This window comes from Pimephales promelas, chromosome 2, assembly GCF_988280905.1.
Source record: "Pimephales promelas chromosome 2, fPimPro1.hap1.1, whole genome shotgun sequence".
NCBI classification, from domain to species: domain Eukaryota; kingdom Metazoa; phylum Chordata; class Actinopteri; order Cypriniformes; family Leuciscidae; genus Pimephales; species Pimephales promelas.
In genome coordinates, this window is record NC_142770.1 from 27817843 (window position 1) to 27834372 (window position 16530).

General features: G+C 47.4%; 4 non-coding genes and 2 pseudogenes across 4 annotated transcripts; all 6 read right to left on the reverse strand.

Annotated features, from left to right (window-relative positions):
* Window positions 1-6138: 6138 nt before the first annotated feature.
* LOC148996183 (U1 spliceosomal RNA) lies at window positions 6139-6303 on the reverse strand. The gene has a single exon (XR_016149137.1). It is a non-coding gene; the product is annotated as a U1 spliceosomal RNA (small nuclear RNA).
* Window positions 6304-6632: 329 nt separating this feature from the next.
* LOC148996184 (U2 spliceosomal RNA) lies at window positions 6633-6823 on the reverse strand. Its single transcript, XR_016148326.1, has one exon. It is a non-coding gene; the product is annotated as a U2 spliceosomal RNA (small nuclear RNA).
* Window positions 6824-7934: 1111 nt separating this feature from the next.
* Window positions 7935-8099, reverse strand: LOC148996185 (U1 spliceosomal RNA). Its single transcript, XR_016147706.1, has one exon. It is a non-coding gene; the product is annotated as a U1 spliceosomal RNA (small nuclear RNA).
* A 332-nt stretch (window positions 8100-8431) lies between these two features.
* On the reverse strand, window positions 8432-8606 carry LOC148996186 (U2 spliceosomal RNA; annotated as a pseudogene).
* Window positions 8607-15165: 6559 nt separating this feature from the next.
* LOC148996187 (U1 spliceosomal RNA) lies at window positions 15166-15330 on the reverse strand. Its single transcript, XR_016149155.1, has one exon. It is a non-coding gene; the product is annotated as a U1 spliceosomal RNA (small nuclear RNA).
* Window positions 15331-15659: 329 nt separating this feature from the next.
* Window positions 15660-15834, reverse strand: LOC148996188 (U2 spliceosomal RNA; annotated as a pseudogene).
* Between the last annotated feature and the right edge of the window lie 696 nt (window positions 15835-16530).

Below are 16530 nucleotides of genomic sequence, written 5' to 3' on the forward strand. Positions count from 1 at the left end.
GGTGGCCGGGACCTCTTTGGTGTGACCCCAGCCCCCCCATCCGAATAACGACGTCCGGCGCCTCCTGCAGCGCAGATCTAACTAATTGCTCGCACGCGTGGAGGGGCACCGTAACGCGTTTCCCCACCAGCAGGTTTCTGGTGGCCCAGATGGCATCCTTGATATGGTTGAGGGTGAGCCAGAGCGAGGTAAATTGCTGTGATGTTAGCTCCTTCAAGCCCTGACCCACCCCCAGGATGGCGAGCCTGTATCCCACCTGGGCCCGACCCGCCGGCAGGCACGGGAAAACCAGGGGGCTGGTCTTGGCCCACAGGTCCCGCGCAGCACCGCACTCCCAGAGCAGATGGTAGACGGTCTCCGGGGAACCACATCCGGACCGTGGGCAGGTGGGGTTTTTGGCCATGCCTCTGGAGTGCATAACCGCCCTGACCGGGAGGATCTCATGGGCCACCATCCACGACAAGTCCTTAAGCCTGTTCTGGAGAGCTGGGTGGGCTGCGTTCCTCCAAACGTCTTTGGCCTCACCTAGTGTGAGGCCTGGAACTGGACTCACCGATTCTCGATCCTGCACAAGAGAGACAAGAGACTTGTGGTTAGTTAAAACAGTGGCATCATTCGTTTCTAAAAGGTATTTCTTTAAAAAATTCTTAATAAAAAGATGTTCTTTTGACAGATTAAAAGACACTGGACATTTAAGATCAACGGGTAAAATTTTCAAAGATCTTAAGTATGACCCCATCCAGAATCGGGTCATGGCTGCTGTCTTGTGTTCTCTGGATGGGGTCAGGGCGTATTTAATGTGGAGGGCAGTGAAGCGGCTGCCTAAAAACAGGTGGGGGTCTGGGAGCCCTTTTCCGCCATTCTCTTTTTTCTTTTTGACGACCTCCCTCTTGAGTCTTTCCCACTTGGACCCCCACAGGAAATAAAATACCGCCCTCTCCAACTTGGCTAGGAATCGTCTTGGGGGACTAAAAACAGAACAGACAAGTAAAATCAGTGGTAAAATCACAGCTTTAAAAATTAAAATCTTGCCTTCATACGTCAGTTGTCTTAGTCCCCAAAAGCCCAGTCTTTGCCTAACTTTCCCTAACATGTCAGTCCAGTTACCCTGTCCTCCACCCTCCCTGTCAAATTTCACACCTAAAATTTTCAAATTATTATCTTTAAAATCCAAATCTAGTCCGCCTTTGTCAACGTCCCCCCACGGCCCGAAGAGCAGGGCCTCGGACTTACTCCTGTTAAGCTTGGCGCCCGAGGCCCGACCGTACCAGTCAGTCAAGTCCATTGCTCTTCGTACTGATAAAAGGTCAGTCGCTAAAAGGGTCACGTCGTCCATATATAAAACACAGGTCGCCGTCAGTCCACCAGTTCCTGGGATGTCTAGTCCTTTAATCCATTTATCCCTTCTCAAGATTTGTGCCAGTGGCTCAATACAAGCCACGTACAGAAGGGGAGATAAGGGACACCCCTGACGGACACCACTGCGGATATTTACAGCTTTGGTAAGATGCCCATTTACAAGAATTTTGCTGCCCAAGTCCTCATACAGCAGTCCCACCCAAGCTAGAAACCTCTCAGAAAAGCCCATTTTTTGCAGTACCTGAAGGAGGTACTGGTGCGAAACTCGATCAAATGCTTTTTCGAAGTCTAAATTTAGGACTACAAGCCGAATGTTTCTGTCTCTCGCATAACAGATGGCGTCTCTGATCAGTATTAGGCTGTCCGTGATCTTCCTGCCGGGCACAGCGCAAGCTTGATCCAGGTGGATTACGTCCTCTAAAACGGTCGACATGCGTGTAGCTAAAATTTTACTAAAAAGTTTACAATCATAATTTAAAAGAGTGATTGGTCGCCAGTTTCTTAAGTCAGTCTTGTCTCCTTTTTTGTACAGTAGTGTAACTATCCCTACTCTAAAGCTGTCTGGAAGTCTGTCAAGAGTCTCAAATTCTTTAAAAACTGTAAGTAAGTCGTGTGCTAAAATGTCCCAGAAAGTCAGGTAAAACTCAAAGGGGAGTCCGTCCATGCCCGGTGACTTCCCCTTCTTAAAACCCTTTAAAGCTTTTTTCAACTCTAAAAGATTAAAATCCTGGGATAAAAGCACATTTGGACTGTTAACTTTTTTATCTAAAACCCCTAAAACTTCCTCTAAGGTGCCATTGTGTACCTCTTTAGTGTCATATAAATTACTGTAAAAACTTTCAATTTCCCCTAAAATCTGGTCAGTTGTGTTTACTTCCTCCCCTCTAAAAGTTTTTAAAGCATTGATGGACCCTCCCCGAGCTATTGTCTTTTTAAAAAAATATCTGGTACACTTCTCTCCTTCCTCTAACTCCCTTTCTTTACATCTTAAAATGACACCTTTGCTCTTTATTTCAGACAGATCTGACATTTCTTTCTTTACTTCTTTTATTTCATTTGTAAAATCCAATCCATTGTTTAAAAGGTTAAAATATCTCTGCAGTCTTTTTTGCAACCCCATCATGCGTCTTTTTTCTTTATTCTTTTTTTCTCTCCCAATTTGTTTAAAAAACCGTCCTGTCCTTTGTTTCACCATCTCCCACCACTGTGCACGTGAGTCGTAAAAGTCCTGGAGGGTCTGCCATTGGCTGAACTGCTCCCTATACTCTTTTACCACTTCCTCGTCTTCTAACAGGGAACAGTTCAGCTTCCACAGCCCTCCCCCTGCAGTCACACCCGTGGGAAGTGAAAGAGTGCAAGACAGCATCATGTGATCGCAAAAAAAGAGGGGGGTCAATGTAGCATCGGTCGGCGGGAGGTCCCTTGTAAAAACATAGTCAATTCGAGAGGCTCTGGCACCGTCACCACTGAACCAGGTGAAGCCCTCCTCTCTTTGATGCATTGTTTTAAAACAGTCGACTAACTTAAAATCTTTGACTATATTTTGTAATAAAACCGATGTCTTGTCTACCTTAAAATCATCTCCTACCCTCTTTCTGTCATTTTTTGATAAAACACAATTAAAATCCCCTGCTACCACTAGGGGAGCCCTGCCTAGCATGTGGGGTTGCGAGTCTTCTAAAAGCTCATACCTGTTCTTTTTTTCTGTAAAACCATACATATTTAAAATATTAAGATCCTTACCTAAAAAAGTCAGATTTGCTAAAATTGCCCGCCCGTCCCTCACCACAGTGCTGCCCTTCACCAAAAGGTTGGGATTTTTTATTAAAATAGCAACACCGTCATTTTTGTTAAAATTGGACCCACTCCAAATGGAAAATCCTGGGGTCCAAATCTCCTCCCACTTCCTGTAATTTGTTAAAAAAGGCAAACCACATTCTTGCAATAAAAACACATCTGACTTAAAAGTTTTTAAAAAGGATAACACACTCTGTGCTCGCAGAGTAGACCTCACACTTCTCACATTGATTGTAGAGATAGTGAGGGCCATGAGCAGTAAGGTTAAAAATACAAGCATTAATAGGAGAATAAAACCAAAAGACTGCAGAAAGTTACATTAAAATCATGTTATGTCATGTATCACTTGCTTCTCCTTTTCCCCAGAAAAACTGGGATCAGGAGGGCAAATGCTCGTCACCTTGGAGTCCACAGAGAGGGCCTCTTGTGGATCCTTCGGCGACGATGTTATTAGCTTAACGTGCAAAAAGGAGACTTCATTGGGAGAATCTGCGGGCCACACACGGTCTAGATCTACCAAGGAGGTACTATCTAGCCGGAGCGATGCCCGCAGCCTTTTCTCCTCTGTTTGAAGCAGAGGAGATCTCGCAGACCTTTTTTGCACCTGAGCATTGGGAAGTGAACCCTCGGATTCACCCCCACTATCCACCACGCTAACCTCCGATACGGTGTAGAGTGAGGAAGCCGTTACATCCTCCTCCTCTATTTTGTTTTCGCTTATCTCTTGTTGGGGAACGGCTTCCTCACTCTGTTTGCTGTTAAAACTTGGCTCCGCCCCTATGGCCGCCCCACTTCCTTCCTCTTGCCCACTCCCTGAGGCTGGCTGGGAAATAGAATTTCCCGCCAAAACCTCAGGGACCGCCTCCTCCTTCCTTTGCTCTTTTGTTTGTTCCACATGTGGGGCGGCCATTTTGTTACCTTTCAATTTGTTGGCAAAACTTTTAGGGCAATCTCTGTAGAGATGGTTAGTTTCACCACAAAGATTACACCTTCTGCCAATGGTACATTCTTCAAAAGTATGACCAATTCCTCTACACTTCCCACATGTTAATTCATTGCATGCATCGGCTAAATGCCCCATTCTCCCACACTTTCTGCACAATTTAGGCATTCCTTGATAGTGAATGTAGCCTCTGTTCTCTCCCAACACAATCATTGAAGGTAGATGTTTCAGGCCTTGGTAGCCCCCGGCGTCTTCCCATTGTTTAATGGGAATTCGCCAGGAGCAATTCCAGATGCCGTCTTCATCTAACACTTTGACTGGTTGCCCCCGAACAGTGCAAAATCTACCCAACCAGACACAAATGTCTTCTCCATTCACAGTTTCATTAAACATCCTGACAATCACAGTTTTAAGTGAATTGTCAGAAAGTTTTTCCACAGTAAACATTGAAAACTGGGCTTTGCATGCATCAAACCTTTGCCAGAATTCAGTTAACAGGGAAGCGCTTTTGAAACTTAAATCAAAACCTTTGTTCAGGGGGAGAGTTACCAAGCAGTTCAAGTCATCAGGTTTAAAATTGAGGGTTTTCTGGATCAGCTTCCTGGAGAAGTCAAGACGTGACAACCCCAGGAGCTTACCATTCACCTCTTTAAATAAAAACCGCACGCTGTGGTGCCTCCGCATGCCGGCACGGGCAGCCGACATGGTGGAGGCACCAACAGCCTAAAACTTAAAAAAACAATAAATAAATAAATAAATAAATAGATAAAAAGGTCTTACCTTAAAACCGAACCGGAATAAAAGCAGCTGGATCAATGTACCTCTCAAAAGTTTGAGGCTCAAGTCACGGAAGGACCCGAGCCGGAAAAACCTCCAAGAGGCGATCGCTGTCTCTACCTTGGGACCAGACACTTGATCTTAGCCAAAAGGCCGAGAAGCGATGACGCAGCGACGCCGAGGCGGGGGAGCCGGCAAAGGCCACGCCCACCTGGGCCGCGGCGAGAGGGTCTAAGGTCGCCGGCAAACAAGCTCAGCTCAGATTGGTTGACACCGAAAATGGATCACAACAGAGTGCACAGCAAAGACACTCTGGAGTGCAACCTGGGATTTTGGATCATCAACATTCCGCCTTAAAAGTGAGCGGGCAGACCAAAGCGTCCGTGGTAGAGACTTGAAACTCTGAGGGATGGTAGGACCGGCCCGGTACTACAACCTCACCAAGGCCCCAAGGTGGCGCTGCAGCGATCAAAAGTACGAAATGGCTCGTAACTCCTCGACCGTCGGTCGCAGACCCAAGTGTCTTACATCACCGGAATCCTTGGCTCGAGCCGAACAAGATGCATGCCTCGGATTGGGTGGTCGCGCTGGCGAGATTTTCGGGTATTTTGGATTTTCTGAAAAACCTACTTTTGCACACTAGTCCTAGGTTTTTTGCCCGATCTGACCCAAACCGGTGCAGAAAGATTCTCTGGAGTCTGACTGCCAACAGGGATCGGGAAACAGTTGGAATTTCCATCCACGTTGGCGACGGTACGCCAAAACGTTGGGGGTGGGCGAGGCGGGCTTTACTTGAACGGCTATAACTCTCCAACGGAATGAGACAATTGCACCCAACTCGGTACACCTGTGTACGGGCTCAGCCCGTGGTCACGTGAAGAGGAATGCGGCGACTGGCCACTTGGTGGCGCTGTAAACAGAAAAAAACACAACATGGGTGGCTGTGTATCACGTGACGTTTCACACGTGCACAATGTTTTCATACCACATGATAGAACTCCTCATTCCGAACAACTTTGCCTCCAGGACAACTGCTGTGAACTAAGTCGTCCGTCAAATATTGGAGACTATTTGAAGAATTGAGGAGAAAAAAGAAAACCCTCCTCACACAGACCGGTCCTAGACTGTTTCGTATCTCTCGAGCAACCGCCGCAGTTCAACTCTCTGGACTGCCTCTGGATATTGAAGAAGTGGAGAAAAAAAACAAAACAAAAGAACCTCAAGTGGAGCTTTAACAATCTGCCCTTTTAACCAGTGTTGTCCAGGGGAGAGCGCGAACGCAGTCCCCCACTACCATAAATTATGCAGTCGAGATTCCCACATTTGGGGAATTCGCAGGGGTCAGCACAACCCAGAGTGCAATGGCCGAGCCTCGCCCTGGGTGAACCACCTTCCTGATCATGGTGTCTCCCCTGCCAGGTAAGTATGAATTCCCAGGCCTTCAGTCAGAAGCACCCTGTCCCTCTCCCCAATCCTCACCAGCGGTTTGCCAGTCAAAAAAGGGGCTTTTTTTTTTTTTGCACGCTCCGCATCCGGCTCCATGAGCCATAAATGTACATAATGCGCCGTCCCCGAATAGTGGATGGATCAGATGTTAAACTGACAGAGGAACAGGGGTTCATTTTTGTCTTGTTTTTACACCACAATTCTACCCAGGCTAGTATAGCACATGATCACCTACAACACCCACTCACACTAGCTCCATTATCACCGTCTGCCACACAAGACCACTACATTTCTTTCATTGAACACTTTAGGAGGGTGCACCGTTCCCAGAAGTACTGCAATACCGGGTCGATGCGTGGAGTGGACGGAGCAAGCCCCTATTCCATCTCCCAGGACCAAAAATCAATTTAATATGTGGTGCCCGGGTAGGGCACGTATCAGATATTAAACTGATAAGAACAGATACTACACTTGATCTTAGCCAAAAGGCCGAGAAGCGATGACGCAGCGACGCCGAGGCGGGGGAGCCGGCAAAGGCCACGCCCACCTGGGCCGCGGCGAGAGGGTCTAAGGTCGCCGGCAAACAAGCTCAGCTCAGATTGGTTGACACCGAAAATGGATCACAACAGAGTGCACAGCAAAGACACTCTGGAGTGCAACCTGGGATTTTGGATCATCAACATTCCGCCTTAAAAGTGAGCGGGCAGACCAAAGCGTCCGTGGTAGAGACTTGAAACTCTGAGGGATGGTAGGACCGGCCCGGTACTACAACCTCACCAAGGCTCGCCCCGATCGGCCCCAAGGTGGCGCTGCAGCGATCAAAAGTACGAAATGGCTCGTAACTCCTCGACCGTCGGTCGCAGACCCAAGTGTCTTACATCACCGGAATCCTTGGCTCGAGCCGAACAAGATGCATGCCTCGGATTGGGTGGTCGCGCTGGCGAGATTTTCGGGTATTTTGGATTTTCTGAAAAACCTACTTTTGCACACTAGTCCTAGGTTTTTTGCCCGATCTGACCCAAACCGGTGCAGAAAGATTCTCTGGAGTCTGACTGCCAACAGGGATCGGGAAACAGTTGGAATTTCCATCCACGTTGGCGACGGTACGCCAAAACGTTGGGGGTGGGCGAGGCGGGCTTTACTTGAACGGCTATAACTCTCCAACGGAATGAGACAATTGCACCCAACTCGGTACACCTGTGTACGGGCTCAGCCCGTGGTCACGTGAAGAGGAATGCGGCGACTGGCCACTTGGTGGCGCTGTAAACAGAAAAAAACACAACATGGGTGGCTGTGTATCACGTGACGTTTCACACGTGCACAATGTTTTCATACCACATGATAGAACTCCTCATTCCGAACAACTTTGCCTCCAGGACAACTGCTGTGAACTAAGTCGTCCGTCAAATATTGGAGACTATTTGAAGAATTGAGGAGAAAAAAGAAAACCCTCCTCACACAGACCGGTCCTAGACTGTTTCGTATCTCTCGAGCAACCGCCGCAGTTCAACTCTCTGGACTGCCTCTGGATATTGAAGAAGTGGAGAAAAAAAACAAAACAAAAGAACCTCAAGTGGAGCTTTAACAATCTGCCCTTTTAACCAGTGTTGTCCAGGGGAGAGCGCGAACGCAGTCCCCCACTACCATAAATTATGCAGTCGAGATTCCCACATTTGGGGAATTCGCAGGGGTCAGCACAACCCAGAGTGCAATGGCCGAGCCTCGCACTGGGTGAACCACCTTCCTGATCATGGTGTCTCCCCTGCCAGGTAAGTATGAATTCCCAGGCCTTCAGTCAGAAGCACCCTGTCCCTCTCCCCAATCCTCACCAGCGGTTTGCCAGTCAAAAAAGGGGCTTTTTTTTTTTTTTTTGCACGCTCCGCATCCGGCTCCATGAGCCATAAATGTACATAATGCGCCGTCCCCGAATAGTGGACGGATCAGATGTTAAACCGACAGAGGAACAGGGGTTCCTTTTTGTCTTGTTTTTACACCACAATTCTACCCAGGCTAGTATAGCACATGATCACCTACAACACCCACTCACACTAGCTCCATTATCACCGTCTGCCACACAAGACCACTACATTTCTTTCATTGAACACTTTAGGAGGGTGCACCGTTCCCAGAAGTACTGCAATACCGGGTCGATGCGTGGAGTGGACGGAGCAAGCCCCTATTCCATCTCCCAGGACCAAAAATCAATTTAATATGTGGTGCCCGGGTAGGGCACGTATCAGATATTAAACTGATAAGAACAGATTTTTTTCTTTCGAAAAGTTTTATTGTCACAGTGTCATTCCATTATTTCCATTTGCATGTACATTTTTTCTTTTAGATCACATTTTTACACATATTAAAAGGGACACATTATATACTGTTAAAAGTTTCTTGTGTTTGTGTGTTGTGTAAAAAGTCCATGTATGTTTTAAAAGAAAGGTAAATGGTTTAAATAATAGGAATAAAACAATAAAACATGTCAGATAAAAACCAATAAAACAATAAATTATGCCACATAAAACATCTCTTGTACAGGATCGAGGGTGAGTCCCTATCAAGAATGTCCATTCACTCCAGGTCTCCAGAACAGGCCCCGGACTCCTCGCTTCCAGCGCCCAGCGGAGATCCCCTCTCCTCCGGCCCGCTGGCCCGCTGTTCCCGTAGCCGGTGTGGTGAGGGTGCATCTACGGGCGGCCAGGATCGGGGGTGGCCGGGACCTCTTTGGTGTGACCCCAGCCCCCCCATCCGAATAACGACGTCCGGCGCCTCCTGCAGCGCAGATCTAACTAATTGCTCGCACGCGTGGAGGGGCACCGTAACGCGTTTCCCCACCAGCAGGTTTCTGGTGGCCCAGATGGCATCCTTGATATGGTTGAGGGTGAGCCAGAGCGAGGTAAATTGCTGTGATGTTAGCTCCTTCAAGCCCTGACCCACCCCCAGGATGGCGAGCCTGTATCCCACCTGGGCCCGACCCGCCGGCAGGCACGGGAAAACCAGGGGGCTGGTCTTGGCCCACAGGTCCCGCGCAGCACCGCACTCCCAGAGCAGATGGTAGACGGTCTCCGGGGAACCACATCCGGACCGTGGGCAGGTGGGGTTTTTGGCCATGCCTCTGGAGTGCATAACCGCCCTGACCGGGAGGATCTCATGGGCCACCATCCACGACAAGTCCTTAAGCCTGTTCTGGAGAGCTGGGTGGGCTGCGTTCCTCCAAACGTCTTTGGCCTCACCTAGTGTGAGGCCTGGAACTGGACTCACCGATTCTCGATCCTGCACAAGAGAGACAAGAGACTTGTGGTTAGTTAAAACAGTGGCATCATTCGTTTCTAAAAGGTATTTCTTTAAAAAATTCTTAATAAAAAGATGTTCTTTTGACAGATTAAAAGACACTGGACATTTAAGATCAACGGGTAAAATTTTCAAAGATCTTAAGTATGACCCCATCCAGAATCGGGTCATGGCTGCTGTCTTGTGTTCTCTGGATGGGGTCAGGGCGTATTTAATGTGGAGGGCAGTGAAGCGGCTGCCTAAAAACAGGTGGGGGTCTGGGAGCCCTTTTCCGCCATTCTCTTTTTTCTTTTTGACGACCTCCCTCTTGAGTCTTTCCCACTTGGACCCCCACAGGAAATAAAATACCGCCCTCTCCAACTTGGCTAGGAATCGTCTTGGGGGACTAAAAACAGAACAGACAAGTAAAATCAGTGGTAAAATCACAGCTTTAAAAATTAAAATCTTGCCTTCATACGTCAGTTGTCTTAGTCCCCAAAAGCCCAGTCTTTGCCTAACTTTCCCTAACATGTCAGTCCAGTTACCCTGTCCTCCACCCTCCCTGTCAAATTTCACACCTAAAATTTTCAAATTATTATCTTTAAAATCCAAATCTAGTCCGCCTTTGTCAACGTCCCCCCACGGCCCGAAGAGCAGGGCCTCGGACTTACTCCTGTTAAGCTTGGCGCCCGAGGCCCGACCGTACCAGTCAGTCAAGTCCATTGCTCTTCGTACTGATAAAAGGTCAGTCGCTAAAAGGGTCACGTCGTCCATATATAAAACACAGGTCGCCGTCAGTCCACCAGTTCCTGGGATGTCTAGTCCTTTAATCCATTTATCCCTTCTCAAGATTTGTGCCAGTGGCTCAATACAAGCCACGTACAGAAGGGGAGATAAGGGACACCCCTGACGGACACCACTGCGGATATTTACAGCTTTGGTAAGATGCCCATTTACAAGAATTTTGCTGCCCAAGTCCTCATACAGCAGTCCCACCCAAGCTAGAAACCTCTCAGAAAAGCCCATTTTTTGCAGTACCTGAAGGAGGTACTGGTGCGAAACTCGATCAAATGCTTTTTCGAAGTCTAAATTTAGGACTACAAGCCGAATGTTTCTGTCTCTCGCATAACAGATGGCGTCTCTGATCAGTATTAGGCTGTCCGTGATCTTCCTGCCGGGCACAGCGCAAGCTTGATCCAGGTGGATTACGTCCTCTAAAACGGTCGACATGCGTGTAGCTAAAATTTTACTAAAAAGTTTACAATCATAATTTAAAAGAGTGATTGGTCGCCAGTTTCTTAAGTCAGTCTTGTCTCCTTTTTTGTACAGTAGTGTAACTATCCCTACTCTAAAGCTGTCTGGAAGTCTGTCAAGAGTCTCAAATTCTTTAAAAACTGTAAGTAAGTCGTGTGCTAAAATGTCCCAGAAAGTCAGGTAAAACTCAAAGGGGAGTCCGTCCATGCCCGGTGACTTCCCCTTCTTAAAACCCTTTAAAGCTTTTTTCAACTCTAAAAGATTAAAATCCTGGGATAAAAGCACATTTGGACTGTTAACTTTTTTATCTAAAACCCCTAAAACTTCCTCTAAGGTGCCATTGTGTACCTCTTTAGTGTCATATAAATTACTGTAAAAACTTTCAATTTCCCCTAAAATCTGGTCAGTTGTGTTTACTTCCTCCCCTCTAAAAGTTTTTAAAGCATTGATGGACCCTCCCCGAGCTATTGTCTTTTTAAAAAAATATCTGGTACACTTCTCTCCTTCCTCTAACTCCCTTTCTTTACATCTTAAAATGACACCTTTGCTCTTTATTTCAGACAGATCTGACATTTCTTTCTTTACTTCTTTTATTTCATTTGTAAAATCCAATCCATTGTTTAAAAGGTTAAAATATCTCTGCAGTCTTTTTTGCAACCCCATCATGCGTCTTTTTTCTTTATTCTTTTTTTCTCTCCCAATTTGTTTAAAAAACCATCCTGTCCTTTGTTTCACCATCTCCCACCACTGTGCACGTGAGTCGTAAAAGTCCTGGAGGGTCTGCCATTGGCTGAACTGCTCCCTATACTCTTTTACCACTTCCTCGTCTTCTAACAGGGAACAGTTCAGCTTCCACAGCCCTCCCCCTGCAGTCACACCCGTGGGAAGTGAAAGAGTGCAAGACAGCATCATGTGATCGCAAAAAAAGAGGGGGGTCAATGTAGCATCGGTCGGCGGGAGGTCCCTTGTAAAAACATAGTCAATTCGAGAGGCTCTGGCACCGTCACCACTGAACCAGGTGAAGCCCTCCTCTCTTTGATGCATTGTTTTAAAACAGTCGACTAACTTAAAATCTTTGACTATATTTTGTAATAAAACCGATGTCTTGTCTACCTTAAAATCATCTCCTACCCTCTTTCTGTCATTTTTTGATAAAACACAATTAAAATCCCCTGCTACCACTAGGGGAGCCCTGCCTAGCATGTGGGGTTGCGAGTCTTCTAAAAGCTCATACCTGTTCTTTTTTTCTGTAAAACCATACATATTTAAAATATTAAGATCCTTACCTAAAAAAGTCAGATTTGCTAAAATTGCCCGCCCGTCCCTCACCACAGTGCTGCCCTTCACCAAAAGGTTGGGATTTTTTATTAAAATAGCAACACCGTCATTTTTGTTAAAATTGGACCCACTCCAAATGGAAAATCCTGGGGTCCAAATCTCCTCCCACTTCCTGTAATTTGTTAAAAAAGGCAAACCACATTCTTGCAATAAAAACACATCTGACTTAAAAGTTTTTAAAAAGGATAACACACTCTGTGCTCGCAGAGTAGACCTCACACTTCTCACATTGATTGTAGAGATAGTGAGGGCCATGAGCAGTAAGGTTAAAAATACAAGCATTAATAGGAGAATAAAACCAAAAGACTGCAGAAAGTTACATTAAAATCATGTTATGTCATGTATCACTTGCTTCTCCTTTTCCCCAGAAAAACTGGGATCAGGAGGGCAAATGCTCGTCACCTTGGAGTCCACAGAGAGGGCCTCTTGTGGATCCTTCGGCGACGATGTTATTAGCTTAACGTGCAAAAAGGAGACTTCATTGGGAGAATCTGCGGGCCACACACGGTCTAGATCTACCAAGGAGGTACTATCTAGCCGGAGCGATGCCCGCAGCCTTTTCTCCTCTGTTTGAAGCAGAGGAGATCTCGCAGACCTTTTTTGCACCTGAGCATTGGGAAGTGAACCCTCGGATTCACCCCCACTATCCACCACGCTAACCTCCGATACGGTGTAGAGTGAGGAAGCCGTTACATCCTCCTCCTCTATTTTGTTTTCGCTTATCTCTTGTTGGGGAACGGCTTCCTCACTCTGTTTGCTGTTAAAACTTGGCTCCGCCCCTATGGCCGCCCCACTTCCTTCCTCTTGCCCACTCCCTGAGGCTGGCTGGGAAATAGAATTTCCCGCCAAAACCTCAGGGACCGCCTCCTCCTTCCTTTGCTCTTTTGTTTGTTCCACATGTGGGGCGGCCATTTTGTTACCTTTCAATTTGTTGGCAAAACTTTTAGGGCAATCTCTGTAGAGATGGTTAGTTTCACCACAAAGATTACACCTTCTGCCAATGGTACATTCTTCAAAAGTATGACCAATTCCTCTACACTTCCCACATGTTAATTCATTGCATGCATCGGCTAAATGCCCCATTCTCCCACACTTTCTGCACAATTTAGGCATTCCTTGATAGTGAATGTAGCCTCTGTTCTCTCCCAACACAATCATTGAAGGTAGATGTTTCAGGCCTTGGTAGCCCCCGGCGTCTTCCCATTGTTTAATGGGAATTCGCCAGGAGCAATTCCAGATGCCGTCTTCATCTAACACTTTGACTGGTTGCCCCCGAACAGTGCAAAATCTACCCAACCAGACACAAATGTCTTCTCCATTCACAGTTTCATTAAACATCCTGACAATCACAGTTTTAAGTGAATTGTCAGAAAGTTTTTCCACAGTAAACATTGAAAACTGGGCTTTGCATGCATCAAACCTTTGCCAGAATTCAGTTAACAGGGAAGCGCTTTTGAAACTTAAATCAAAACCTTTGTTCAGGGGGAGAGTTACCAAGCAGTTCAAGTCATCAGGTTTAAAATTGAGGGTTTTCTGGATCAGCTTCCTGGAGAAGTCAAGACGTGACAACCCCAGGAGCTTACCATTCACCTCTTTAAATAAAAACCGCACGCTGTGGTGCCTCCGCATGCCGGCACGGGCAGCCGACATGGTGGAGGCACCAACAGCCTAAAACTTAAAAAAACAATAAATAAATAAATAAATAAATAGATAAAAAGGTCTTACCTTAAAACCGAACCGGAATAAAAGCAGCTGGATCAATGTACCTCTCAAAAGTTTGAGGCTCAAGTCACGGAAGGACCCGAGCCGGAAAAACCTCCAAGAGGCGATCGCTGTCTCTACCTTGGGACCAGACACTTGATCTTAGCCAAAAGGCCGAGAAGCGATGACGCAGCGACGCCGAGGCGGGGGAGCCGGCAAAGGCCACGCCCACCTGGGCCGCGGCGAGAGGGTCTAAGGTCGCCGGCAAACAAGCTCAGCTCAGATTGGTTGACACCGAAAATGGATCACAACAGAGTGCACAGCAAAGACACTCTGGAGTGCAACCTGGGATTTTGGATCATCAACATTCCGCCTTAAAAGTGAGCGGGCAGACCAAAGCGTCCGTGGTAGAGACTTGAAACTCTGAGGGATGGTAGGACCGGCCCGGTACTACAACCTCACCAAGGCCCCAAGGTGGCGCTGCAGCGATCAAAAGTACGAAATGGCTCGTAACTCCTCGACCGTCGGTCGCAGACCCAAGTGTCTTACATCACCGGAATCCTTGGCTCGAGCCGAACAAGATGCATGCCTCGGATTGGGTGGTCGCGCTGGCGAGATTTTCGGGTATTTTGGATTTTCTGAAAAACCTACTTTTGCACACTAGTCCTAGGTTTTTTGCCCGATCTGACCCAAACCGGTGCAGAAAGATTCTCTGGAGTCTGACTGCCAACAGGGATCGGGAAACAGTTGGAATTTCCATCCACGTTGGCGACGGTACGCCAAAACGTTGGGGGTGGGCGAGGCGGGCTTTACTTGAACGGCTATAACTCTCCAACGGAATGAGACAATTGCACCCAACTCGGTACACCTGTGTACGGGCTCAGCCCGTGGTCACGTGAAGAGGAATGCGGCGACTGGCCACTTGGTGGCGCTGTAAACAGAAAAAAACACAACATGGGTGGCTGTGTATCACGTGACGTTTCACACGTGCACAATGTTTTCATACCACATGATAGAACTCCTCATTCCGAACAACTTTGCCTCCAGGACAACTGCTGTGAACTAAGTCGTCCGTCAAATATTGGAGACTATTTGAAGAATTGAGGAGAAAAAAGAAAACCCTCCTCACACAGACCGGTCCTAGACTGTTTCGTATCTCTCGAGCAACCGCCGCAGTTCAACTCTCTGGACTGCCTCTGGATATTGAAGAAGTGGAGAAAAAAAACAAAACAAAAGAACCTCAAGTGGAGCTTTAACAATCTGCCCTTTTAACCAGTGTTGTCCAGGGGAGAGCGCGAACGCAGTCCCCCACTACCATAAATTATGCAGTCGAGATTCCCACATTTGGGGAATTCGCAGGGGTCAGCACAACCCAGAGTGCAATGGCCGAGCCTCGCCCTGGGTGAACCACCTTCCTGATCATGGTGTCTCCCCTGCCAGGTAAGTATGAATTCCCAGGCCTTCAGTCAGAAGCACCCTGTCCCTCTCCCCAATCCTCACCAGCGGTTTGCCAGTCAAAAAAGGGGCTTTTTTTTTTTTTGCACGCTCCGCATCCGGCTCCATGAGCCATAAATGTACATAATGCGCCGTCCCCGAATAGTGGATGGATCAGATGTTAAACTGACAGAGGAACAGGGGTTCATTTTTGTCTTGTTTTTACACCACAATTCTACCCAGGCTAGTATAGCACATGATCACCTACAACACCCACTCACACTAGCTCCATTATCACCGTCTGCCACACAAGACCACTACATTTCTTTCATTGAACACTTTAGGAGGGTGCACCGTTCCCAGAAGTACTGCAATACCGGGTCGATGCGTGGAGTGGACGGAGCAAGCCCCTATTCCATCTCCCAGGACCAAAAATCAATTTAATATGTGGTGCCCGGGTAGGGCACGTATCAGATATTAAACTGATAAGAACAGATTTTTTTCTTTCGAAAAGTTTTATTGTCACAGTGTCATTCCATTATTTCCATTTGCATGTACATTTTTTCTTTTAGATCACATTTTTACACATATTAAAAGGGACACATTATATACTGTTAAAAGTTTCTTGTGTTTGTGTGTTGTGTAAAAAGTCCATGTATGTTTTAAAAGAAAGGTAAATGGTTTAAATAATAGGAATAAAACAATAAAACATGTCAGATAAAAACCAATAAAACAATAAATTATGCCACATAAAACATCTCTTGTACAGGATCGAGGGTGAGTCCCTATCAAGAATGTCCATTCACTCCAGGTCTCCAGAACAGGCCCCGGACTCCTCGCTTCCAGCGCCCAGCGGAGATCCCCTCTCCTCCGGCCCGCTGGCCCGCTGTTCCCGTAGCCGGTGTGGTGAGGGTGCATCTACGGGCGGCCAGGATCGGGGGTGGCCGGGACCTCTTTGGTGTGACCCCAGCCCCCCCATCCGAATAACGACGTCCGGCGCCTCCTGCAGCGCAGATCTAACTAATTGCTCGCACGCGTGGAGGGGCACCGTAACGCGTTTCCCCACCAGCAGGTTTCTGGTGGCCCAGATGGCATCCTTGATATGGTTGAGGGTGAGCCAGAGCGAGGTAAATTGCTGTGATGTTAGCTCCTTCAAGCCCTGACCCACCCCCAGGATGGCGAGCCTGTATCCCACCTGGGCCCGACCCGCCGGC